General features: G+C 38.7%; 1 protein-coding gene across 1 annotated transcript in view; it reads right to left on the bottom strand.

Moving 5' to 3' along the window:
• LOC140237362 (telomerase protein component 1-like) overlaps positions 1-3762 on the bottom strand; it is a 40090-nt gene extending 36328 nt beyond the window's left edge. Inside the window, exon 1 of the mRNA XM_072317298.1 lies at positions 3576-3762. The gene's annotated coding sequence lies outside the window, so the exon portion shown is untranslated. The remainder of the gene's footprint in view (positions 1-3575) is intronic.
• Positions 3763-26948: the final 23186 nt, after the last annotated feature.

Raw genomic sequence — 26948 nt, 5'->3', positions numbered from 1 at the left:
TGTGCATTTCACCGTTTACATACATCAGTATGTGGCACACAGAATAAAGAATACTGATAATGTACTTCTAATGTGTTCCTTTTCATTTTTACCATACTTATGATTGTGTATCAAAGTTGAATGGATGGAGTGTTGAAGTTTGGACATATAAATGCTGCATGATTGCTTCTGATATAAATTACACATCCAACACAAAAATAACACAGCAAGTTTTTCACACTGTGACATTATCTTTTTTTCCTAAAAAATTGTTATAATTAGAACATAAAAATTTAAACCAAATGGGGCACCAAGAGTGTTCAACCTATTTAATTGGGAAAAAAGAAAATGGATGAAGTAAACTTAAATAACAAAAAAAAAATATATATATATATATATAAAACTATAGTAGTAGACCAGTTGGGAGTAGACTAGTTGGCAGTAGACGAGTTGGCAGTAGACGAGTTGGGTGTAGACCAATTGGGAGTAGACGAGTTGGGAGTAGACGAGTTGGCAGTAGACAAGTTGGGTGTAGACTAGTTGGGAGTAGACGAGTTGGGAGTAGACCACTTGGGTGTAGACGAGTTGGGAGTAGACCAATTGGGAGTAGACGAGTTGGGAGTAGACCAATTGGGTGTAGACCAATTGGGAGTAGACGAGTTGGGAGTAGACCAGTTGGCAGTAGACTAGTTGGCAGTAGACTGACTGGTTATTAGACTTATTGACTATTAGACAATGAGTTGTAGACCAATTGGGTATTAGACAAAATGAGCTGTAGACTATTCTATTCATAGACCTTATGATTACTAGACGAAATGGTCAATAGACATAATGGGTGTTAGACGAAATGTGACTTAGACAAATTGGACATTAGATAAAATGGCTAATAGACGAAATGACAATTAGACTAATTGGCATATAGACAAAATGGTTGGTAGACGAGTTGGTAGTAGACGAAGTGGGTTTAGACGAGATGGCATTAGACTAGGTGGATAGTGGACAGGGTGGGTGTAGACGAGGTGCCAATTTACCCGAAGTGCCAGGTGAACACTTTTCATCACCATCACAACATTCTTTCTACACCTGTCGGTATGGTCAGGCCTCTATATTGACACTTGTTCTCTCAGAATCAAGAACACCTGAAAAAGAGTGAATCTCTCGAAAATAATAAACTGTTGGTGGCTACAGCATGAACTTGGTTTCAGTTTTATTTTTGATTATATTATATTACACCAACACGTGGACAACTTATTTCATACATAAGAATATTATAGATAGATAGATAGATAGATAGATAGATAGATAAATAGATAAATAGAAAGATAGATAGATAGATAGATAGATAGATAGATACATGATATATAGATATGTATATAGATAGATGGATAGATAGATCATAGATATAGATGATGGATACATATTGTATATTAGATAGATAAATATATAGATAGATATAGATAGATGAGATAGATACACTATAGATAGATAGATAGACAGATAGAAATAGATAGATAGATAGATAGATAGATAGATAGATAGATAGAGATTTAAGGCTCTCGACATTCATTTTCTCTGGTGGCCCGTTGGGGCTAAAAAGAGAAATGTATAGTGGCCAAGAATAAAAGGAAAGAGACATAAAAAAATATCCTTTTTGGAACTTTGGTGACTCGACATCAATCTTTATGCGTACATTGTATATGTATAATTATCATATTCAGCAAAAAAAAAAAAGATAAAGCAAACGCTTTTCCAGTTCGTATTTTTTCATAGAAGATTTTGATGAAAATCAATGTATTATATACCATTTATAGGTTATTTAGTTGGCTATCAGAATAGTAGGTCAATATAAGGGGAAACTTTACGCATGAATGAACACATTCGTTTTTGTCCGCCAAGACACAAAGGTAAAAATTGCAAAAATTGGCATGTTGTCTTTCATTTAGAAATGCCCTCCAAGATAACAATGATAACAAAGTACCAGTTTAGAACAATGAGAAACATGAATTATTAAACAGTGAAAATATTTTTTTCGTTCTCTTTATCTCTTTATATAAATAACCTCAAACAAAATCAAAGTGGAAACTGTAGGAAGAAAATAAGAATTTCTGTCCACTCACGTTGACTTCAAATGGCAGGGGAAAAGAGCTCAAAGATGATTAAATGAACAGAAAATCTCCATTTCATTCTCTTAATTTCAATTTGTAATTTCAGAATTCATGAGACAAATAAAAACCAAATATTATTTTCAATTTTCCTAATATGAGAAATCAATTCAAGTTTCCATCGTTTTTGTTAATATTGCTTCTTCTCTCATTTCATTTGCATTTGGAATTGACTTATTTTCCTCCATTATTTTAGCCTTTATTGATCTTTTGGGCTTCAAAGATATTATAGAGATCATATACATTGTAGGTTCATTGTTGCTTAACTTATAAGTTGCGCTTTTATTGTGTTAAATTGATCTTTTGTTCTTATTGTTACATGGAAGAGCAATTAGGCATGAATAACATTTTGTTCTTTTTTGCCACTTTTACTTTTGTGCCTTTGAAGAGAAAAACAAAGGTGTTCACTCATGCATAAAGTTACCCTTTGTATGGACCTACCAGGTTGTTAGTCAATTAAATTACCTTTCACATGGTATAGATACATTGTACATTAACTTCTAGCCAAATATTCTATGAGAAAACTTGAATCTCTTGTGCATACAAAGCTTAAAGGGGAAGGCTAGTAACTGATCAGTGGGAATCAGTAGAAATGCTGGGAGATGATTGTTCCAATCCTTATGGGATTCATTCAACAGTTCATTGTATATCTATTGTTGTGTGAAAATGATTTGCTTCAGAATGGTCTCATATTCAAGTAATGTGCAGTTTAATGCTTCCAGGTTAGCGTCCCTGGTCAGTGACGGAGCATTAATCTGCACATTACTTGAATATGAGACCGTTCTGAAGCAAATCATTTTCACACAACAATAGATATACAATGAACTCTTGAATGAATCCCATAAGGATTGGAACAATCACCTCCCAGCATTTCCACTGATTCCCACTGATCAGTTACTAGCCTTCCCCTTTAATTGGACAAATTATTGTATTAACACAATCTTATTTATATGACATGGATATAACAAAATGCCCGGGGCGCCCGGCTCGCGCTGCCCCTGTCGTTATCAAAATAGTATTATGTGTATATCAGACCACTATCTTAACAAAAGTGTAAGAGAGTGTGAATACATGATCAATGCACATTCATTCAACGAGCTATTCCATTCATTCCGTCTCTTCAATTTTCACTCTCAACCCCTCTTGAAATTACATTGCTGGCAATAGTGATCATACCGTGAGTAAATAACTGGTGTATTGCCCTGCATGTTCTAACTAAAGGATCGGGAAAAAAACAACAACAACACAATAATGTTATCATGCTGCATTATACATGTGGCCACATCGCATTATAATCTCATGCACAAAGTACAAGGGATATGATTGGCATGTCTGATTTTTGTGAATGGGGGTTACCAATATACCAAAAACGACGTTAAAATCACATCGACGTTACCTATATCCACAACCTTTGAAATCCATGTTTGTACTTACAATTCGCAGCAATCGAGTTCGATGCGTTTCTTGTCCAACCCTTTACGGCTCAGGATGTGTTCGATAGGAGGTATATACCTAGATCATAGCTTGGTCCTCCCGTATCGATCAACCCTCAATCAATCAATCCGTATGCGTTCTGCTCGCCCACTCGATGTTAGTTAGGGGCATGCAATTCGCGACTCATCGTGATGCCCGGCAGTGGTGGTGAAGTAAATACGCATGCCAGTTACCTGGCAATGAGCGCATGCAGAGTACAGTACTCGCCCGTATCTGTTGAGAATTTAGCGTCTGCGGTTTCCCCGAGCGACAACAATAGAGCATCCCATTGTTAGCCTGATCCTTTCACGCCATACTTAGTCTCTCTCAAGCCTAGTACCCGTATTTATTTCACTCGGTGGCGGATCCAGAGGGTGGCGCACAGGGCGAGAGCCCCCTCTTTATTTGTTGTTAAAACAAAAGAAATAAAAAGGAAAAAAATGAGATGAAACCCGAAAGTAGCACCAGAAATATTGTTTGCGCCCCCCTTTACGGAATTCATGGATCCGCCCCTGTATCAATTCGAAGAATGGGGGAGTGAAGTGGGGGGGGGGGGGGGCAAAGTGAAAACACATTATGTATTCCTTGTATGGTGCAAAAAAAAAGTTGGGGTTTTTTGCCTCCCCCCCCCCCCCCCCGGTTTCACCGGCCATGCATTCATGATAACAGGTCTCTCATTTTTGTGTGCATACTAGTATGTTTGCAAACTGTATGCATATATTATGCTTGGATCAGGTCGAGTAAATTCTTGATCCGAAGATGTAGCAAACTTAAAGTGGTACGAAATATATTTTCAGATTTTTGACGTTCGTTAACAGCTTTCTTGATCTTCTAGGGTTTTTTTTCCTCCAAATATTGATCGAATGCATTTATCATTTTTGTCTTATTGGTGTTTTTTTTTCTTTTCTTCTTCTTCTCCTTTCTTCTTCATCATCTTCTTCTTCCTTTTGCTATATTGAATTTTTATCATATGATGTTATCAATGATCGCTGAGCGCCTCACCTATAGCAGTGTCATGTCATCATGGTCATCATCCCAATCGGCAAATGGACTCATAGGCCTATCCAAATGGAAAGGAATGCATAAATGGAACATCAGTTCAATTCAATTTTCAATTCAATTCAATCATAGTTTATTTCCAATCAACGAAAATCAAAACATAGTACAAAGTAACACGTCATGATATAATATTGTTCAAACATTTGCAAAAGATTCATGTAATATCCGAGAGAAATTATATAACAACAAATATACAATAATTAGGAGGAACAATTCATATATACTTCGTGGGCGTGCGGAAAATAGATTCGTTTATGGACAATAGTGATCTTGTGAGACGTGGATCGCTAGATAAATAGTGAGTAAATGAAATATTATTCGAGGGTTTTTTATAACTACATGAAGGAAACTACATGACGGTTTTTATAACTTTACACATGAAGGAAACATGAAGGAGAAAGAATACTAGAAAACTAGAAGAGATGATGATGATGATGATGATGATGATGATGATGATGATGATGATGATGAGCGCCTGACTGGAAATTAGAGAGGCCCATGAATACCCCATTTCCGTTGTATTCAAAGCAGGGAGGTGAACCTCCCGAATTCAAAGCAAGTCAGTTGCCAGACCAACATGATGACACGCGACGCCTTCTGTGGGACGCCCTCACCCGCTGATGTACGTATAACACCGCAAACACGCATGATGCCCAGAGAACCCTGTGGTCCAGTGTGTAAGAGTTCTGTGGTCCAGACACAATGTCAGATGCTTGGAAAGAAGACGCACCCACTTGGTTAAGAGGCGAAAGGGAATAGAGGAACAAAGCACGAAGATATGAAAACGGGGAGGGAATAAGAATAAGAGGTATAGTATGGACAATCGTTGAAAAAACATGACTGACAAAAAGGCAACAGAAAAACAAATGTTTCTTTGCAACAATACATTGAGCAGTCCTTCGAGTGAGTGGAAGGCGCTAAAACAATGCATGCTCGGTGAAATGTCGGGTTGTTGTTGTTGTTTTTTTATGTTTAGTCATTTCAAATTAATTCATTAATGCTTTCTATCATCCGGAATATCCAGTATCAGGGGCGGATCCAGGAATTCCGTAAAGAGCGGGCACCTTGACAAAATTAGGGGGGGGGGGCGCACGCACTCCTCCCCCATTTTTTTCTTTTTATTTCTTTTGTTTAAAAAGATAAAAATAAAGGGGGCGCCCGGTGCGCTCCCCCTGGATCCCCCACTGAGTATCAGGAATTATATAATGTAAGAAAGGTTAGAAGAAAATAGTTTTGAATTTTTATGGAAAGGAAAAGACCGCATTAAAAGAGTTGTTTTGTATCAAGATTATGGAGAAGGGGGACTTAGAATGATGAATTTTGAGTTGTTTGTTAAAGCTCAAAGAGTAATGTGGGGTGAAAAGACTTTTTTTTTGTGGAAAAAAGAATATGACCTGGAAAAAGTATTTTCAATAATATGTTTTCAGGTCAGTTGGCGGCATTTTAATTTTTCAGTGTAATTTTGAAACAAATAAACTTTCTTTGAAAGTTCTGAAATTTTACAAAGAGATTTTACAAGCGTGGCAAGATTTGGGAAGTTTGAGAAATTTAGAAGAGGGGCATATGCAGGAGGAATCAAATAGTATTTAATAATAGATTTTTTAAAATTAAAGGTTAAATGATATATAATGAAAATCTTTTAAGGAAAAATATTTATAGATTATGTCATTATTTTGATGGAAAAGGTATACGGCCGATTATCTATTTTCAAAAAGCAGGGTTATGCAGTAAGGAAATTGAATATGTTTGGAGGATTTGTGATGAAAGTTCTGAAATTTTACAAAGAGATTTTACAAGCGTGGCAAGATTTGGGAAGTTTGAGAAATTTAGAAGAGGGGCATATGCAGGAGGAATCAAATAGTATTTAAGGATAGATTTTTTTTTATTAAAGGTTAAATGATATATAATGAAAATCTTTTGAGGAAAAATATCTATAGATTATGTCATTATTTTGATGGAAAAGGTATACGGCCGATTATTCATTTTCAAAAAGCAGGGTTATGCACTAAGGAAATTGAATCTGTTTGGAGGATTTGTGATGTAATTTTGAAAAGTGGACGGTTTAGTTTGTCGTGGGTCAGTACTTAACCTTTTCAAGTGTATGACATTCTTGGTTAAAATTACATGAAAATGAAATTAGGATTGGTGACATACCTGCGAGAAAGATTTACACGCATTTTTTTAATGATTTACAGCAGTTATATACATTGGAAGTACGAGATCAACAGAGTAATTTCGCTTTCTCCCCAAAAGTAACCCAAGATATTTTTCTCCGACCCAGAGTCATAACTCTTATCCCAAAGCTTATAGGGAATTTCAGTTTAAACTTCTTCATGGTGCACTTTATACAGAAGTTAATCTGTTGAGATTTGGGTTTGTTTCGGATGATCTCTGTTCTTTCTGCAAAAAAAGAGCACTGAGACATATTCACATTTATTTGGGGGTGTATTAAAGTGCAGGAATTGTGGCAAATTATTTTTCAGAAATTGAATTCAGGAGAATTAGGAAACATGAATTGCATGGGAAGTTGTTTATACAGGTATATCCGGAAACTCGCTAGAAGTCAAAGGATGGAATACAATTTATTATATTGATGATTAAATATATCTTATATTTGGCGAGATCAGAAGGGGAGGTACCAAAGTTTAATGATGTCATGAAGTATTTTAAGATTGTAAAGAAGAAGAATAATGATAGCGAGTAAAAGAGGAACAGTTGGAATGCATTTGTTAAAGTGGTAATATGATTATGATGTATTCCGAGGATGATACGTGATTTTCTTTTTCTGTCTTGATTTTGCCGTATCTGCTAGTTATTGTCACATCGTTCGTCGGTTTTTTTCCTCTCCATTGCTTCTACCAATCCCACATCATTTCCACATTATGATTAGGATGTATTTTATTGTATGAGAAACAAAATGGCAATTTACACGGCAGAATTATTCAAGTGTGAATAAAACCTGAAGCCTGAGGCTGAGGGCACGGGGGGGGGGGGTGAATGTTGGCGTTGTGTGTGTGTGTGTGTGTGTGTGTGTGTGTGTGTGTGTGTGTGAAATGTGTGTATGTTTTCTCGCAAATGGCCTCGTTTTTTCTTGTTTTTTTCCTTCGAGAAGCAATGAAAATATGCCCCGTTTTGTGTTTTAAGCAAATTATCTATTATATGTTCCCGTTTTGCGAGAATATCTGTTTAAAACAAACAAAAAGCGGATTTCGTTTCCTTAGTTAAAAGAGTTACAATGTAAGTTAGACATTAGTTTGCACAATGTTGGTGTTACTGCATTTTGTCCTTGTATAATTATATAGTGTAAGATTGACGTTATTTTGTACAATGTTTGTGTATAATGCAGTTTGTCTTTGTAAAATGTTTTGTTTTTGTTTCTGTGGACGTTTCTGTTTCTGTGATATGAAATTGAACGAAATTCGAATAAAGAATTATAAAAAAAAAGTATGTGTGTGTGTATGTGTATGTGTGTGTAAAACTAAAAAGATGTCCAAAAGAGAAGTTGGAAAGTTTCCTTAAAACTCTTTGAACTAGATACTTGTCATTTGCTGCTTACCTCGTTTCTTTATGTTTTTGGCAGAGGTTACCCTCTTGCACGGTGGCTATTTATATTCATGGCGGTGTGCAAGAATCGTAAGATTGCTGTTCAGATTTGACCACTGTGGCAGAGTGGACAGAGGGCTGTATACGTAGGCTCTTATAATCATCAGGAGGTAGTGGGTTCGAATCCTACTATGTGCGTACATCCTTGGATAAGAATGTTTTGCCGATCACTACAGGTTTTCCCCGCCAATGTCGCATTTACAGTCAGTCTATTTGATAAAAGGTTCATTCAATTTAGCAAAATCCCTCGTTATCGCACAGACTGCCTTTCAAAATTGCAACTTGTGCGATCAATTCAGCATTTTGATCAATGAGATTTGCACATGTGGCTTTCGAATTCGTAAAAAGGGCATTCAAATTGGCTGGTACTTTTCGTTCATTCAAATTCGCCACCACTCGCTGAAAAGGGTATTTGAGTCATTCAGTTTCGCGAATGGGCAGTCAAATACCAAACATTTTCATTCAAATTAAAGTCATGTTATTTCCTTTTTGAAAAGTTGAGAACATTTAAACGTGTATTTCTATGTGACTTTTTGTTTCATCCAAACACTGTGCAGTAAAAGTGTCATATTTTTGACCTTATATAACTCGAGTTTGTTGTTCTCTATACCGCCCCTTTTCTTTCATACATGTCATTATGTACCAATACTACAGATTAACTTCATCTTCTGACAGTCATGACAGCACAAGTTAGAGACAGACGTATATCTCAAGAAGACTTAGAATGAATGATAGGATCATTTGATGATCATAACCTTGACTTCCTAGAACTGGCCGACACACTCAGAATAAAGCGCTCAACGGCCAGATAAGTTGTGGCCACATGCACTATCTTCGGACTGCGAGACTCAATAAGCACATTGAAAAAAAAAAAAAACTGATGCCAAAATCTTGAAAATGAATATAAAAATATGAAATGTAATGGATGCTTACAAAACAATAACTGTGTTGAAAAAAAAAAGAACCAAAGCATATTTATGTGTACTAAATTGAATGCAAAAGATGTTAAATTGGATGTCTAAAAATGAATTCAAATGAACGAATTAAAAAAAAAATGTTAATTAGAATGCAGTTAAAGGTAATTTGAATGATCCAAAATGAATTTGAGTGACGAGATCATTTAAAATGGAAATACCGAACATTTCATCTACGCTATTGGTAAAATGAATGCAGCAATAAGGAATTGGACTGACAAAAGTGCCAACTTGGCCGGGGAAACATATATCATATTTTTCAATCCCTCTTGGTCAAACTTGGCTGCACCAGCTGATGACATTTCTTGGGAAGTGGGCCTGTAAAACGACATTGTCTTCTGAAAAACAGGGTTTGCACAGAAAGAATATTCTGAGAAGATAAAAATATTGGACCTATTAATTCACCGTTATTACTAGTATTGGTCTTCACAGATCAAACTTTATGGATATCGGGTGCAAAGGAGGTTAGGTCTTAGTACATGTAGTCAAAAGAACTGCAGATCTTCTTGTTTTGATTCAGTCATCGTCAGTACAATGCGTAAAGGAGAATGGATTCAAGGTAACTTTAACCAAACGGGCTACGCGGGGTTTCTGGCTTAAGAATGATAGACGTCATTAAGCCCCTCGCAGAGTCCTCATCTCCGAAAATGTATCGTGACAGAAATAGATCAATTGCTTGAAAATGCATTTATCACACTTCTCGTCGGACAATGAGTGGAGATCGAAGATATTTGTAGCGAAATAAAGGGGACTCGCGTAGCAAAGCACACCTGCAAAGGGTCGGTGCGGCCGAACAAACACAGTGGCATTGTTATTTTCGCTCTACACACAGCGGTCTCCTGGATACTCACCGAGTCGAGACGGGCATCGCCGGGACACAGGGGAGCTGACCACAATAATAAGATCAGTACAACTTCATTCCTTGGCGTCTCCGCGTGTTGTGGATTTATAGCAGTTGGCCTTAAAATTCGCCGCTAAAAATGCAGAGCGAGAGTCGAAAATAAAGACGAGACTATATATTATTTTCGATGAGAAATCACAAAGCTGATGGAATTGATGTAGTTCATCTACACCGGACCACATCGGGTGCTTCATTATAAAGGTAAGAAACTTCCTCACATTCTAACGTTAAACTCGTTAAATTAGCACGCTCTTCTCAGCCGTGACTTAATATCTCGTTTCTTTGACAATAATTTTTGGATGATGAGTATAGCCGTGCAGATAACTGAAAACAAGTTTGAAAAAAGTTTGAACCGTAAGCACACAGCTGTTCATTGATGGGACATGATGGTGATATAGTTTTTCTACATTTTGCTATAATATTGTACAGATTAGTAACGGTGATATCATCGTAGGGACACTCCGATTTATACACTAATAGTATCGTTTGACGGCAGCATGTTGTCAATAAATGGAGAAGAGGTCGGAGGGAGGGGAATCGAATTGTTCTAAAAAGAAAAGCAAGAACGAACTGCACGAAAATAATATGACAAAATTAAACCAGGACCAAGCATTTGAGCCAAAGTAATCACCATTGCGATTTTATGTGGTTCCTCAGCTTTTTTTTTCTCGTTTATTTTCAAGTTTCTCGGAAGAAGTTACATCAAAATAACAACTCAGTACAGCTTACGATATACTGTTGCTTAGTGGAGGCACAGATAGATAAATTATATTCAATTGTATAGTGACATTGAGGTATATGGCCAGAAAAAATTAAGAAAAAATACAAAGCCTTTTAACGTATAATTTAGCAAGATAGTTTGATTGCATGTTACATTGGCGTTTGAATACTGTGGGAAGATCGGATAGACAAGAATTGACCTGAGGGGAAAAGAGCGATGTCGAATATATCAAATCTATTGGAAGCGGTAATCGTAATGGTCGTAACATTATCCGTTTGGATGTAAGTAGTGATCAGAATGAAAATCAAGGCGAGTTGGAGATGTGTTGTGCAGCTGATGAAAGGTTGAGAACGGTTTTTCATTGTTTTGAGTTAGGGAAGGACATTGTTGACGTAATTAACAAGGTTTCTCATAAACTGATTTTATGGGGAAAGGAAGATTTGATAATAACGACTATAATCATGATAATGAATAACAGACGCTATAATAAAACGGAAATAATGTGATCAGAGGATAGGCCTATACGAGTACCATTTTTGTGAAGATTTTGAAAAAAAAATAATATTAAACAATCATACCAATTTTTCTTTGAATAACAGGATTCAAGTTGAAATTTACATCGACTAGTATAGGCCTAAACAACGTATATACGTTCAAAACAGTTTTAGCACATCTATTTTACAATTGTTATAGTTTTTATGCATGAGTGATAACTTGTTGGTGTCAAGTTTGTTTACACGTCATAGTTAACTCTATACTCACGTCATGTTTGAAAAAAAAAATCGCCGTCAAACATAACTTATTTATACATATAACTGAACACAAAGATACATGCATGTCTTTCGGGTAATGTAGAGCTCACGTTATTCCGTAGGGTCGTTAATCCGAAAATTAAATAACGTTAAAGATACGAATCACACCTTTAGTCCTAGATGTTTGTTAATACGAAACTGACACAGGGTTCTTTAATCCGAATATTATAACGTTAACCAAATGCTCATAATTCTGAAAATGAAATAAATTTTGTTCTTGCGAGGGCTCGTTTATCCGATAATGAATTGAGGCTCGTTGATCAGAAAAAAAAAACAACAAACAAAATTAAACAAACGAGCGAAAAACAAAATGGTATGCGTATACTAACGAGCCTTTGCCATGAAATTACGAACATTATTTCGTTTTCGGATTAACGGTCTTTTGGATTAATGAACCATCTTTAGTTCTTGTTTTTGGATTGACGAACTTTTTTTTTGTAGTTTTTAATTAATCATCAAATTTATTTTCGGATTTTCCTTAAAACAATGAAACTAATTTCATTTGCAGATTAACGAACCTGTGCAGAATAACGAACCTGATTATTTTGTGGAATTACAAAGTATTAACCTTTGAAATAACCGAAACGTCGGAGTCTCGCCACTTGCTATTCGATGGCGATGAAGCTGTTTGGTGGGTCATAAGAACCATTCTTCAATCGTAGCTAAACTCTAACGGCGAGTAGAGGTGGTGAGATCTCAATGTTTAGGTAGTTCCATTTACTGGAAAGCCTTGGGGATAATTTGTCTTTATTTACTTATGCATGTGTATTTATTCGTTTATTCACTTATTTATCTATTCATTTATGCATTTGCTTACTCATTTTTTTTGTTTATTTGTTTATCGATTTATATGTTTATATTCATCTCTTAACTCATTTATTTACTTGCTTACTTAGATTAACTATATTCATTCATTAATTGGGTTTTGAGAGGGATAGGCATAATCAGGCACATTTGGGATTTGCTTGATGTTTAATTGTGTGTTTGGGTGAGCAGGGCGGATCCAGGAAGGGACGCCCGGTGCGCCCCTTCTTGGATCCGTCACTGGTGAGTGTTTACTTCAGATGGATATCAGAAAAAAAAATGTTTTCTCTTTATTATCACTCAATAGATTCGCCGCTGTAAGTGGATGTAATAGCAACAGTGCCATGGGTAACTGCCATTCCGAAGTCCAGCCAACAGCGGCAAACAAATTCTACGAGGAGTACGGCGACCCAAAGCCTACCGAGCGGCCGGCGTCGCGAGCCAAAAAGGATGAGAAACCGCAACGGAGTGTGTCCGCAGCAAGCATGCTCTATGGCGACGGGGATGAAACATACGTGGATTCCCAGAAGAAAAAGAAACGAAAACAGAGTTCGTGGTGGAAGTCCGAGCAGAAAGACAAACACAGGGCGAATTCCTCGACGAGCCGGGCAGCGAACAATAATAAGCGACCCAACTCGTCGACAAGTTGGTTCGCTGGCGAGAAAGACGTCAACAAAGCTCAGTCAAAGGCGCTTGCAAGACTGTATAGTGACGAAAATAGCAATGGAACGCGGAAGAAAGAGCGGAAGGAGAAGAAGCGCGTCGAGGCATCCGAGAGTTGGTTCAAGGACGGGAAGGAAGACGATGAGGAGAAGACAGAGAAGGAAAGGCCAAGTTCGCGTTCCTCCTTCATCTCCGGCGTGCTGGACTTCTTCAAAAGCGACGAGCCCGAGAAACCCACGGCCGGAAGTACATTCTATGATCAGTGAGGGATGAGATCCAAAGCAACTCATATAATCACTCAGATCACGTGGAAGGCATATAAACACTATTAAAGAAGAAATTCACTTCAAAATGTTTTGACTCCATAAGACAGAGAAGAGTCCCCCCCCCCCCCCCAGCAGAACAGTGCAAAAATGGTCAAAATCGGATAAGAAATAAGGAAGTTCTGACACGCTGAAATTTCAAAATTTTTCGGAAAACACTTCTTTACCAGTCGTTATGAATTATTCAAATCAGCAAGTTGATGATGTCTTGATGCTGTCACAATTTTTTTATTCATTTCATATAGAAAATGACAAAAATCTCATATTTCAGATGTGAATATAAAACTTGCCTTAAGCCATACAAAATAAAAAAAGAACAAATGTTACCTCTGATGTGCTTTGTTATTACCTGTATTAGCTTATAGAAACAATTCCCCTCCCCCCCCCGAATTTCATATACCAGTATGAAAAATTGTGAGGGCATGACATCATCAACTTGCTCGTTCGTATATTCATAAGGACTGGTCAAGAAATGTTTTATAACCCCCCCCCAAAAAAAACAAAACAAAACAAAACAAAACAAAACAAAACAAAACAAAACAAAACAAAACAAAACACCGAAATGTCAAAATGTCACATCTTCCTTATTTCTTATCCGATTTTGTAAATTTTGGAACGTTCTGTAGGGATTTTTTCTTTCTTGTGGAGTTTGTTTATTTTTGGGGTAGATTTCCTCTGTCAATGAGATGCATCATAATGCACGATACTGCAAAGCAACAGAAAATGAAAGCATTATATTAGTGGTGACGGTGACACAATCTACACGACGAGACAGAAGCTGTGCCAGTCTTTTGCAAGGTTCAGGGCTCGCTTGTAATAACTTTCGCAAATCGACAGATGAACAGAAATGTAGATTTGGTTTAAATGGATATCAAGGGTCCTCTTCATACACTATATTATTTTCATCAACAACACACTTATAAGTCATATGCCCAATACAGCCACTTTATGAATGGAAGAAAATGATGTCATGGTTTGTGTTTCTTATTTATGTATGTATTTTTTTTATTTATTTATTTATGTATTTTCATCCGAAACATAGAGAAAAATGAATCTTTTTAATTGCCCTGGAGGTTAACAAGTTGTCATATCAATTACTTTCACCAGAACGTCTGTAGCTGGAGTTCCCTTACCGTAACACTTATACTCCTTAGCTATGAAACACATACTTTACGTCAGATCTAGGTTGAAAACGTCACCAAAATCTGCTACATATCTCAGAGTTGAGCATGAACATAGCTCTTTGACTTATCGTGTTGGATATACAAGAAGTTTTATTTTTCTGCGAAAGAACATACATTATTGTAACTTTTTTTTTTGTAGAAGAACATGCACTATTATGACTTTGTTTAGAGCACAGTAGACTAATAGTGAGTTTAAATTCTAAATTGTGTGGCATAATCTTGTACACATTAATGTCTAGATTGTAGTGTAGCGGTAACCAAATTATTGGAATGGAATTAACGATTCATTCAAGGCTCAAGATCTGCAGTTGTCCACGACTAATTTGTGTAGGTATGCGCAATTTGATGTGTGTTTGTGCATGTGTGTAACATCTAGGCCCATAATTATAAGAGCGTTATAGTTTCAAATTAGAAATTTTATTTTGTTTTTGATTGCATTTAGTAGAAAGAAGAGATATTATCAAGTTATTACAGAATTAGTGAGTATGATATATCAAGATGGTATTGCATGCAAAATGGACAGATTTGTCGACTGGTAGACACGTATTTGGTATAGATGAACGATGTTATTGCATGAAATACGTTCCATCTTATTATTCTTTCCTTGATGTTTACTGCATAATTCAGCTTGTAATTTGTAGATGTAAAAGATTTCTCACAAATCAGACATTATCTTATTTATGTACAATTCATGCATGCCTTGTACTATTTTGTTGTTTGTGATCTTTCACAGTTTCTCTTCTTGCCAAATTGTTCCAATAGCAAAAACTAACAAGCAAATTTGAACATTTTCTGAATACTCGTTTAGATGGCACTCATGTGCCAAAAAGACATCCGCGCAATAAACATAGAGATGCAATGCAGTTTCTTAAGAGGCTGCAAAGGTCAAACATTCCATGACGAAAAAAAGAAGAAGTAATGACTTTATGCAAACAATTGTAGTACTCTGGCACTACACATATCAGTACCGTCAGTACGCCTATATTGATTTGTGCATTGCACATAACGTATTATGTGAATGATAAGGAAATATTTTGATGCACTGTACCGGGAGATACATTCTAAATTACTGTTGAGTGTTTTGAGGATGTCCCTCCTGAAATCAAGTGCTTTTTAAACAGATTAAAAAAAAAATGTTCTAAAACGCAATCTGTAGATGATAAAAATGTGTGAGAAAACTTGTTGATGTGCAAAGTGGATTATGGGGGGGGGGGGGGTAGATAGTGTGAGGTTTACACGACGTGACGTAGAAAGTTATATTGACAAAATACGATTTAATTTTCATTACATGCTATCCGCATATTACCGGTCCACATATCAATCAGAAAAGTAACCCATTGCAAAAGACAAGGTTTACCCAAACAATCTGTCTAGAATTAAACAAACGAAATCATGTCAATCTACTGGAAAAGGGAATGCGATCTAGTAGGGAAAATGACTTAGGCTCGAACTATGCCCTTCATGTTACTATCAAACAAGGCTTCCTCGGAAAAGCAATTCCAGGATACAAATTCTCATTTGATAAAATAATTTATGTGTGGAGCTAATTCAAAACTCGAGATGCGCAAGGGCATCCAGGCTATCCAAAACTGTGACGCTAAATAACGCCCCTCTTCTTCAAAGCTGATGGGCTGGAGGGTTCCTATATGTATACAGTGTATACACTTCCCACTTTTGTGTTCACCTTATTAATGTATATGCTCTTGTTTCTTTGTTTGTATGCTGTATAATGCTGCCAAGTAGCGTGGCAATTGAATTTCTTTCTGCGACAAATAACATGGATATTCGTAGCTTCCTACAGTATGTCTGTTTAAGTATGTATATATATATATATATATATATATATATATATATATATAATGTTTTGAATTAACTACTGAGCTGCAGTGTGAAATCTTCTCGCAAATACTGTGTAGTTCTTCGTCATTCAACTCTCTGTTGTCTTGACTGCATGAATAAACACATTGAAATATCAATTATATTACTGTAAAGTGACATGGGTATTCCTTTCTGCATGGAAGATATTATATATATACACACACATATATATATGTATATATATATATATATATATATATATATATATATATATATATATATATATATATATATATATATATATAGGCGTACCTGTGCCTTGTCTGCTACCGGCGGTTTCACGCTGTCGCGATCCTCAGGCAGACTGACGGATATATACCAAACAGATATACATAGTAGGATGGAAGGTGTTGCTCTATTAGTGACTTAGCTGGACAGTCTAGACAGCAACGCCTTCCATCCTATTATATATTGTACTACATGAGCTCCTATATAGCTGAGCACTGTCAGCCATATTGCAGTTCACACTCTACTTATGTACAGCTGTATATATATATATATATATATATATATATATATATATATAGAGCGAGAGAGAGAGAGAGAGAGAGGGAGAGATACATATATAGTGAATACTTTGAGCAAAGAAAATGGGTTTTCATTGGGCAAAGAGCAAAGAGAATTAAGGGTTTGGGATGAATACTGATCTAGGGCTTTCAATAGCTCAGTCGGTAGAGCACCAGTCTAGTAATCCGGAGGTCTCGGGTTTGAATCCCGATGAAAACCCATTTTCTTTGCTCAAAGTTTTCACTATTTATTATTTGTTTCTGGTCAGTTTTCCCTTTCTTTGTTTCAATATATACATATATATATATATATAATATATATAATTTATATATATATAAAAGGGCATGACACGATTTTCCCTCTAGTATAGTTTTTTTTTTCCTTAAAGTACAGAACACAGAACATTTTAGTTACCTGTAACCATTTTAAAGAGGTATAAACATAACATAGTCTATTATATTCTTCATCCTCTTCCAAAAAGATTAATCTTCCTTATTCCCTGAACAAAACTGAACAAGCACACACACCACATGTAAACTACACAGACATATTTCAAAAACTGCACACAGTTTCTGCTCAACCATAATAAAGTTCAGATCATACTTTACAGAAATGTCAATTTATGCAGCATTTGATTTTTCAACATTTTATTCAGCATGTATGTAAAGAAATGTGGCAAGGACATAAGATATCACATGGGCAAAGAGTTGTAACAATATCCTGCCTCAAAAATAACACATTTGCACTGGGATTTCTTAACCCATTGCGGACGAGTCCCGAGTATACTCGGGCAGGGGTCTTTGGGAAATGTGTGTTGTAGCAAAATCAGCCCGTCCTGAACGGGTTAAAGTCTGGTATGGATATGTGATCAAAATATAAGAAGTAAATGGTTATCACTGTAATTTACTGATCTCTTCCTGGCCACAGCTTGTGATTGATTTCTACATTTACACATAAATCATTTCATTCCTGTTCTTTTTTTTTTTTAACTACACTGTACAAAGTACTTATCTATCAAGTGTTCTACTGCTTTCATAATGATCAAGTTGCTGTAAACTATACTGTTTAATCCATTTGGGATGACAGGTTTCAAGGGAACACTCCAAGACACAACAGACTTCTACAAGCTCAGCACTCTGGCTGCATTTCTGGCTTGCATCATAATTGTTCAACAAATCCTACATCAAATGAGTTCAACATACAACAGAATTCATCGTACTTGCTTCCATGTAAAGTCACGTGGCCTGCCAATTAATAATACAAAATCAAGGTGAAATTTGGCATTTTGCAGAATCTATCAAACTGGGCCCATCTCTGGGGCAGCATGCTTGCAGGAAGAATCCATCCCCACAAGGTTGACCTTTGTTTCTGTCGTGGCTCTGAAAGGATTCTCAACATCTTTAATGCATCTGATCCCCTACCCCCTCCCCCCTTTACATCTTGCCTCTTGAAAGTCCAGAAGCTAGTCTTCCAATATATTTAAATAACCGATTTCCTTTGTGCATACTTGTATTGCCACATTTTAGCATTATCATCAATTCAAATGTAATAATCTTTCTACATGCACCATATCTTTACTTTTTATTAACATAGATTTATTTCAGTCAAAATAAAGTAGCAAGCTTTAAAAGAAGGATATGACTACATTCTACAAGGCACCTGAGGTACATCAAAATGTGCTCATGAACACATGTGCCCTTGTATTACAGTACATTGTAGTACATTAAGCACTTCTGAGACCACCATCATAAGATCACTGTGACATTCTAAACAAACATATTGTCCCAAGACTATAGTTAGAGCATTAAACAACCACAACAGGGCAAAAACTATTTTTGATGAAAAAAGAACAAACATATCTTGGTTGCTACCTGTTATGCTAAATCATTATCAGATTTACTATTTCACTATTTTCTTTCAACTGTTTTGAAGCAAAATTCATCAGACCCCATTTCACTGTAATAGTACTGAATACAAGCTATTTTGTACCATTTTCCGGTCTGTCTTTTTCATCTAGATACCTGCTGCTGTGTAATTACCACAAAATATGCATAAAAAGAAGTACCAACATACTTATGAAAGACTCAAAGATGCTATATATGAAATGCATGTACATTAAAAGGTTTTGAGAACTTACTTTATGACTGTTTTGTGAGGCAAAGTTAATGTAAACCCTTTATTATGTTAAATTTCAAGCTAAAAGCAGAAATTGTCTCCTTGCTGTGGAAGTTTCGACAAAGACTGCATAGCAGCAGAACTGAGAGCTTAATTATCACATCTGATATATGATGTCATATATCACACCATCTACCACCAATCCGACAACAGACAGCACAGCATGACCGTGGACTTCAAAATATAATGGTACACTTACATCCCATCAGTCTTTTGGACAGCACCATGCATTTCATTGCTACCATCTCCCCGAATGACATTGCTCTCCAGAATGAGTACCAGAGACGAGTGCAACTTCCATGATCTCCAGAAGTGCAACCTATGATTACTATCATTGCAACACATCATCACCATCAGCATCATCATCGACATCGCCACCATCTTCATCTCCGCACCATCATCGCAGAAGACGTCATCACCACCAGCATAATCACCATCACCACCATCATTTCCCTCTCCGGACCATTATCGCAGTGGAAGTCACCGCCACCATCACCACATCACCATCGCTTTGGAAGCTGTCATCACATCAACAACCCTGGACACCACTGGACAAAGACCAAACAATGACTTTCTGACATTGACATTTTACGAAATGTGACTCCCTTATAACAAGCCCCGGATTGGCACTGACATGTTCCGATTGACACTATAAGCCAGTTCGTAATTAGCTCATGTACACCTTGGTACAAATGACCTTTCTTTTTTCTCACTCGTTTTCAAAGCGGTATAATGCATAAACTTGCCCGACATAACAATTTGTGGAATTCATGTTCAAACAAAGAATGAGCTTGTGCTTAGACCAGGTGACCAGAATAGTCCGTCAGTTGACATTTTAGCAGGCATCTAATTTATTGTTTCGTATGGAATGTAATGACAACCTTTTTCTTGTGATATTGCAAATGCCAGGCTTGCTATCAGGTGGATGTGCTGGCAAGCACTAATCAGATAAGGATCACATGAATAATCATCACATCACAGATGCTCATTTCAGTGAAATGATAAACCAAAATTCCTGATGGTACAAAAGACCTTTTTCTGCTCATGCGCAAAGTGGAATTACGAACTGGTCTATTATTAGATTGTTATTTGTGCATTCAATTCATGTGTTCTTCTCCGGCCTGACCTGACCGGTAAGTGATACCAATTCCATTTCATTGTTCCAGTGTGAGAGAGTGTGCATTGTATTTGTATGAGCATTGTGTTACTTTAAGTTAGATTTGTAGATTGTTCATATTGTTGTTGCACCAAGTAGTAAGGAAAGCATACACCTACTCTTTAATTTTCTTTGTAAGTAAGAACAAACTCGACACGACCATATCACAATGACTACCAGTACCACAACCACCCTTAGACAAACCAACTTTCTACCGTCAAAATTTACCAGAGACCGACTTGACCGAGACGAATGCACATGCTTTCTTTTGAGGACTATCTAGATGCACACGACATTGACCCTTCCAAGAATGACAATTCACCGACCATGCGTAGAACATTTAAACGGACATTAGCCGGACAGACGCGGCTTTGGATTGACAATATTACCCCTAGGACGTACAATGACCTAAAGACCAGTTTCATACGTTGATTTAGTCCTGCTAAGTCGTCATATGCTAGGGTGACCAACGGAGAAAGTGTAGAAACTTTCCTGCCAAGACTCCGACAAACCGCAACCCATATTGACTATGGGGAGACTGAAATTAGGGATAGACTACTGAACTCACTGACCTCCGACTGCCGTGCCGCCGTCCTCATGTCGGCACAGACCACGACTCAGTCTTCCGACCAAATAGCTGCAAAAGCGCAGCTATTTCTTGACTTGCGTAGCGACACGACACTGACTACACACAGAGAAGTCACATTTGCGACACAAGGTGACTTAGACAGACTGACTGAGGAAATATCCTCATTAAAAATGACAAGACATGACGACAAAGTCAACCCTGACAATAGCCGACACTCTTGGCACCCGACACCCCACCGCAGCACTAGTCGTACCCGTAGCGCTAGTCGTGACAGACCCCATGACACAAGTCGTGGATGTGACACTCACAGATGCGACAGAACCTACCACAGTGACAGAAGTAACAACCGCCATCGTAGCCACATTCGTAGCCCCCATCCTAATGACCGCTTGCCTCACTATACCTAGCCTTTAAACAAGGCGACTCGCTCTGCGTGCCCCCGTATAGCGCGTTTACCCCACAAATCTGTTGGCCGGTGAGTGGAGCGAGCCGCCTTTATCCACTCGTTCAGGGATGTGTACTTTTGTCGTTGTTGTTGCTTTATATTCTTTGACAAATTTGCGTACAAATTTGACGCAGAAAATACACACGGCACCAAGGCAAGCCGCGCGCGCTTGCTAACAAATTTGTACGCAAATTTGTCAAAGAATATAAATTATTTTGTTAGCAAGCGCGCGCGGCTTGCCTTGGTGCCGTGTGTATTTTCTGCGTCAAATTTGTACGCAAATTTGTCAAAGAATATAAAGCAACAACAACGACAAAAGTACACATCCCTGAACGAGTGGATAAAGGCGGCTCGCTCCACTCGCCGGCCAACAGTTTTGTGGGGTAAACGCGCTATACGGGGGCACGCAGAGCGAGTCGCCTTGTTTAAAGGCTACACTATACCAGGCTCAATGACAGCCACTCCATCATTTGTAACTATTGCCTCATACCTGGACATGTTTGGCGACAATGTCGCAAACGACTATTAAAGGGACATTGACATGTGTGTACAGCAACAACAACACCAATGACAACATCGCTATCATCACAATCAACATCAACACCAACAACACTACAACCAACAACCATACTATGGACCATGCCCACAGGATTTTTAGGGTGGGAGGACAATGATAACACTCATTATTCCTCCTCCCATAGTAAGAATCACAGGCAAAACCCCAACAATGACCCCAACTTGAAACCGACTTAATTAGGGACTGACGATGTAAATCTACAATTGACTGATCGAAACTTTACTAAAGGACGATTAGACAATGGTAAGAACATGTTCATACTCTTTGACAGTGGTGCAACTAAGACTTCGATTTCCGATCGATATGTTAGATCAACCCCACACCTCTCAAACGTCAAACGACAGAATGTGACTCTTACACGATTCAAATTAGGGAACGGGCAGTTCCTTCATGCATGCACTGCGATTAAGTTTAGGGTCACTATTCAGGGACACAAGTTTGAGATATCTGCCTTAGTTGTAGAAAACCTTGTAGGTGTAGATTTGATACTGGGAACTAACACACTTTCTGACTTAGACGGGACACTGCACTTTTGTGACAACCGATTCAAAATCAAACAAAAGACCATCCCCTTTGCCCCTACTAACAAACTGACTGTGAATCCGCAGGAGTCAAAACTTATGACCATCCGAGGCTTGACACCACCCCACTTACGCAATACTGACGTCATACTGACTGCTAATGACTACCCTGCCAAACACTGCCCCCGTACAGCGATAGTGACACTGACAAAAGGAAGGACGCAAATACAAGTGACCAATACCTCTGACAAACCCCTTCATTTCACTATAAAAGGAAGACTGATAGCATATCTAGACACGACCAATCCCACATTGTCCCTCCCCATGGAGTAATATTAGAATCTCACATTGTCCCTCCCCATGGACAATGTGAATATGACAGTGCCCAACACTGTTTACATTTCACAGCACACCTCCCACGACACAAATCAAAATAGTGATCATAACAGCCTGACTAGACGTGATAACTTACAGAAATATCCTCACCTTGACCCCAATGACCCCCTAGCTGATATGACTGAAGAGCAGATTATCAGAAAGTACATTGATATGCAAGACAGTGTATTGTCCCCCTCAGAAAAGGAGAAAGTTATTGACATAATACTTGACAATAGACCTGCCTTCTCTCTCTTTGGCGAACTATCAAGTTGCCCAAATTTTGAAGCAGACATTGAATTAACCAACGACGAACCATTTTTCGTACGGCCATACTTTGCGACTGAGTCGGACAAGCGACAAATTGAACATGAACTGACTAAACTGGTTAAACTTGGTATTTGGAAGTAGGACACCAAGCCTACACATCACCTGTACTCCTAGTTGCCAAGAAAGACAGAAATGAGAAGAGAGTAGTGACAGACTTCCGATACTTGAATTCTAGAATTCGACGCATCAACCGCCCCTTTCCCTTACTGGCAGAAACCCTCAAACGAATCGGACATGCAGAGACAAAGGTAATGAGTGTAATTGACCTGAAGAGTGTGTAGCTATCTATGCCCTAGTCCTTCCCCGCTCCGTCGGCTACCCTCCCACTGACGGCTTCCCAGTCCTCCGGCGGCGGATCCAGTAGCGCACCTCACTACACAGGTCGCCATGCTAACAACGCAGGTGTGCGCGCTAGCCTCCCGTCTAGACAACGAGCGGGGGCGCCAGCGGTCCAGTGGCGGCAACCGCGGCCGTGGAGGCCGGTCGCGCAGTACATCGCGGAAGCGCACTGACTCCCAACAGCGTCACGCCGGCAGTGAATGCTGGTATCATTGGAAGTTTGGTGACGACGCCCAGCAGTGCCGCTCCCCCTGTTCACGGCGGAAACATCAACCACATCCAACACAACAACAGGGAAACGGCCCAGCCAGAGACTTGTGGCGACGAGTCCCTCTAGCAGTGATACAACAGGTCGCCTATTTTACATCACAGATAGACAACACGGCACACGCTTTTTGACAGACACCAGAGCTGAAGTCAGCGTCCTTCCTCCTTCAGCAGCTGTCGGCTTTTACAAACACCATACACTGGACCATACAAAGTGCTACGTCGATCTCCCAAGCACTTTACACTGGAGGGGTAAGAGGGAGACCGTCACCATCGACCACCTAAAAGCCGCCTTCTTAGAAGCCGCACCGGTCCAGCAGCCTACGCCTGTCCCCGCCAGAACTCCAGCGAGTACACCGAGCATCCCGCTCACCACACCACGGCAGCAGCAGCAGCAGCAGCCTACGCCAACACAGCCAACACAACCGCAGCAGCCGACACGAACGACTCGCACCGGTAGCCACGTACGTTGGCCAGCTCGTTACATACAGTATGTGTATTTCGACACTTGAACATTTCAACCCCTACTTTGTTTACATTTTCATCATCGATCGCTTGTTTATAGTCTTCGTCTTCATGGACTTCTTCACAATACCGCGCGCCGTGGACTGTCATTTCATGCGGATTATTACCCGCCTTTCGGATTATACTCATACGGATTATACACTTTCATATTTCTCCAATTTCGGACTTCTACTTTGTGATCTTCGCTACGTTCTACATTGCGACTCGCACATTCTTCTACGCTCCGTCTGGGGATCTTTCATCGCTACCTTTACCGCGATCTACGTCTCGCGACATCGCTGCTTCGGTCCTGTTAGCGTGCTGTCGGTGGTGTGCAGACTCTACCAGGGACCTCGCAGTTTCTCTACTCAGTGCTCCAGCGGTGGACACACTCTCGCTTGTGCTAGCCGCGACACTCGGAGGCTATTCCACGCTGTCGCTGGATCTTTTGTATATATTTCTACGGGACACTGTCGTCTTTGGACCCCCAGTGCATTTCGGAGTTCGTCCATATCATTTTGCATTGTTTTCGGAAGTGCAATACAAGGACACTGCTCACCTCTTCTGGTGCCCTGGTGAATTCGGAGTTTGTCCACTTTATTTGCTGACACCTGCCAGTGCCACGTCTGCCAGCTGTGCTACTAGCCCTCGGCCATCTTAAGGGATACCTTATTTGGTGAGTAGGTATCTCATTATAGGCCCGCACAAGAATACCTACAAGTGCATTTCATTGCATTCCCCTTTCGAAATCGGCTAAAAAATACACCGGAATTGCCTCATACCATGGAGGTAAACACTACTACTATAAACGACTAGCACAAGGACTTAACGTTTCTCCCCGACTCTTCCAAGCCAGGATTGACGACATTTTAGGTACAATTCCCTACTCTCATGACTTTTGTATTGGCCACCATGACGACATTATCTTATTTAGCCCCGACAAGACGACTCATAAACAACACTTGACACAGGTCTTAAAGATACTTTCTGACAACGGACTGAAAATCAGCCCTAAAAAGTGCAAACTCTTTAGGGATGACGTCAACTACGTAGGACATAGGATAACAATTAACAAGGAGGGTGAGACATGCTATCAATCATTGAATAATAGGTGTGCCTCAATACATAACATGACAAGACCCAAGACAAGTAAGACGACTAATAGGCGCAGTAAACTATGTTGCGGGATTTTTCCCCAACATACAGACAATACTCAAACCACTGCACCAACTGACCAGAAAGAAAACAAAATTCAACTGGACTGACAAACATGACAAGGCCTTCAACCAAATTAAAGAGTTAATGACCGACCCTCCTGTACTGCATATGCCCTAACGAAATGGACGTCTCAGATTATATAGTGACACTTCAAGGACTGGTACTGGTTCATACCTCACTCAAATAATACACGGACAAGAAAGACTACTAGGGTACTACTCGAAAGTTCTCCCTGATGCATGTAGGAGCGTCATTATGACTAACCTGCCCTGGCCATGGCTCAGATGGCACTTCAGCAAGCAGCAGAAGAAGGGGCGCAGAAATATCCAGAGGCATCATCAGCGCTGAAACAACACATACATGGACGACATTTGTGTATCCATACCAACCATAATGACAGCAGATAAGCTGAGCAGTGACATAGACACAGTGCTAGCTGAGGGTGGATTTAAGGTGAAAGGACGGTATTCAAACAAAGAGCTGTCGTCAAAACACAGTGATGAACTAGAAATGTCGCTTTGGCGACTGGTATGCCTCCGCCATAATGCATGATTTTCCCAATAGGTCTAGATAGTACATGTGGACACTGTGTGATTACATTTTCACAAAATTGGCAAAATATTGGAATGACAAGTTTGTCACAAATGTGTTGAATGTTCACCTTCCTTGACGTAGGTTTAATTGGATGAATAGGAGAGCATGTATCTAGGGATTTAAGGACTTTAACTTGACTTTGACCCATTCATACATTTAGGCATTGAGTAATTTTCAAGGTACAGGTGTGGAGAAAAAGTGCAATTTCTGAATTGAATAGTAAATTGTTACCATTTTCATCTGGCCCTTGACCCTAAAATTCATAAGATAATTACTTTCAGGTAGAACATGCATAATATGTACTAAGTTTCAAGGTAACTTGAGCCACTTCTGAGATATGGAGGAAAAAGTTAGTTCAGCACTTTCACTTGATCTTTGACCTTTTGACCTTTGAGGCAAAAAGATAAAAAAAAAACTTTCCAGAGAATTTCTATTAGGTTACACACGCATACACCAAGTGTAAAAAAATAACCCTGCTGGCATTGCATAAATATGAGGGTAATAGTAAAATTTTGAAGTCTTGCACTTGACCTTTGACCCCTGACCTTTGACCCCCATGAACTCTACATTCTCTAGATAATCACTTCCAGTCAGTACATGTATATACTATGTTCCATGAAGATACTTTGAACAATTTTCCAAGGTATGGAGAAAAAAAAAGAAGTTTTAATATTTTTACTTGACCTTTTGACCTTTGACCTCATGACCCAAACTTTCACCAGAGAATCTTAATTGGGTAATACATGTATACACTAAGTTTCAAGAAAATCTCTTCAGGCATTCAATAGATATGGTGGAAATAGTGAAATTTTATG

This window comes from Diadema setosum, chromosome 13, assembly GCF_964275005.1.
Source record: "Diadema setosum chromosome 13, eeDiaSeto1, whole genome shotgun sequence".
NCBI classification, from domain to species: Eukaryota; Metazoa; Echinodermata; class Echinoidea; order Diadematoida; family Diadematidae; genus Diadema; species Diadema setosum.
The sequence above is the reverse complement of the archived record's forward strand: the minus strand, read 5'-3'. Positions and strand labels throughout refer to the sequence as shown.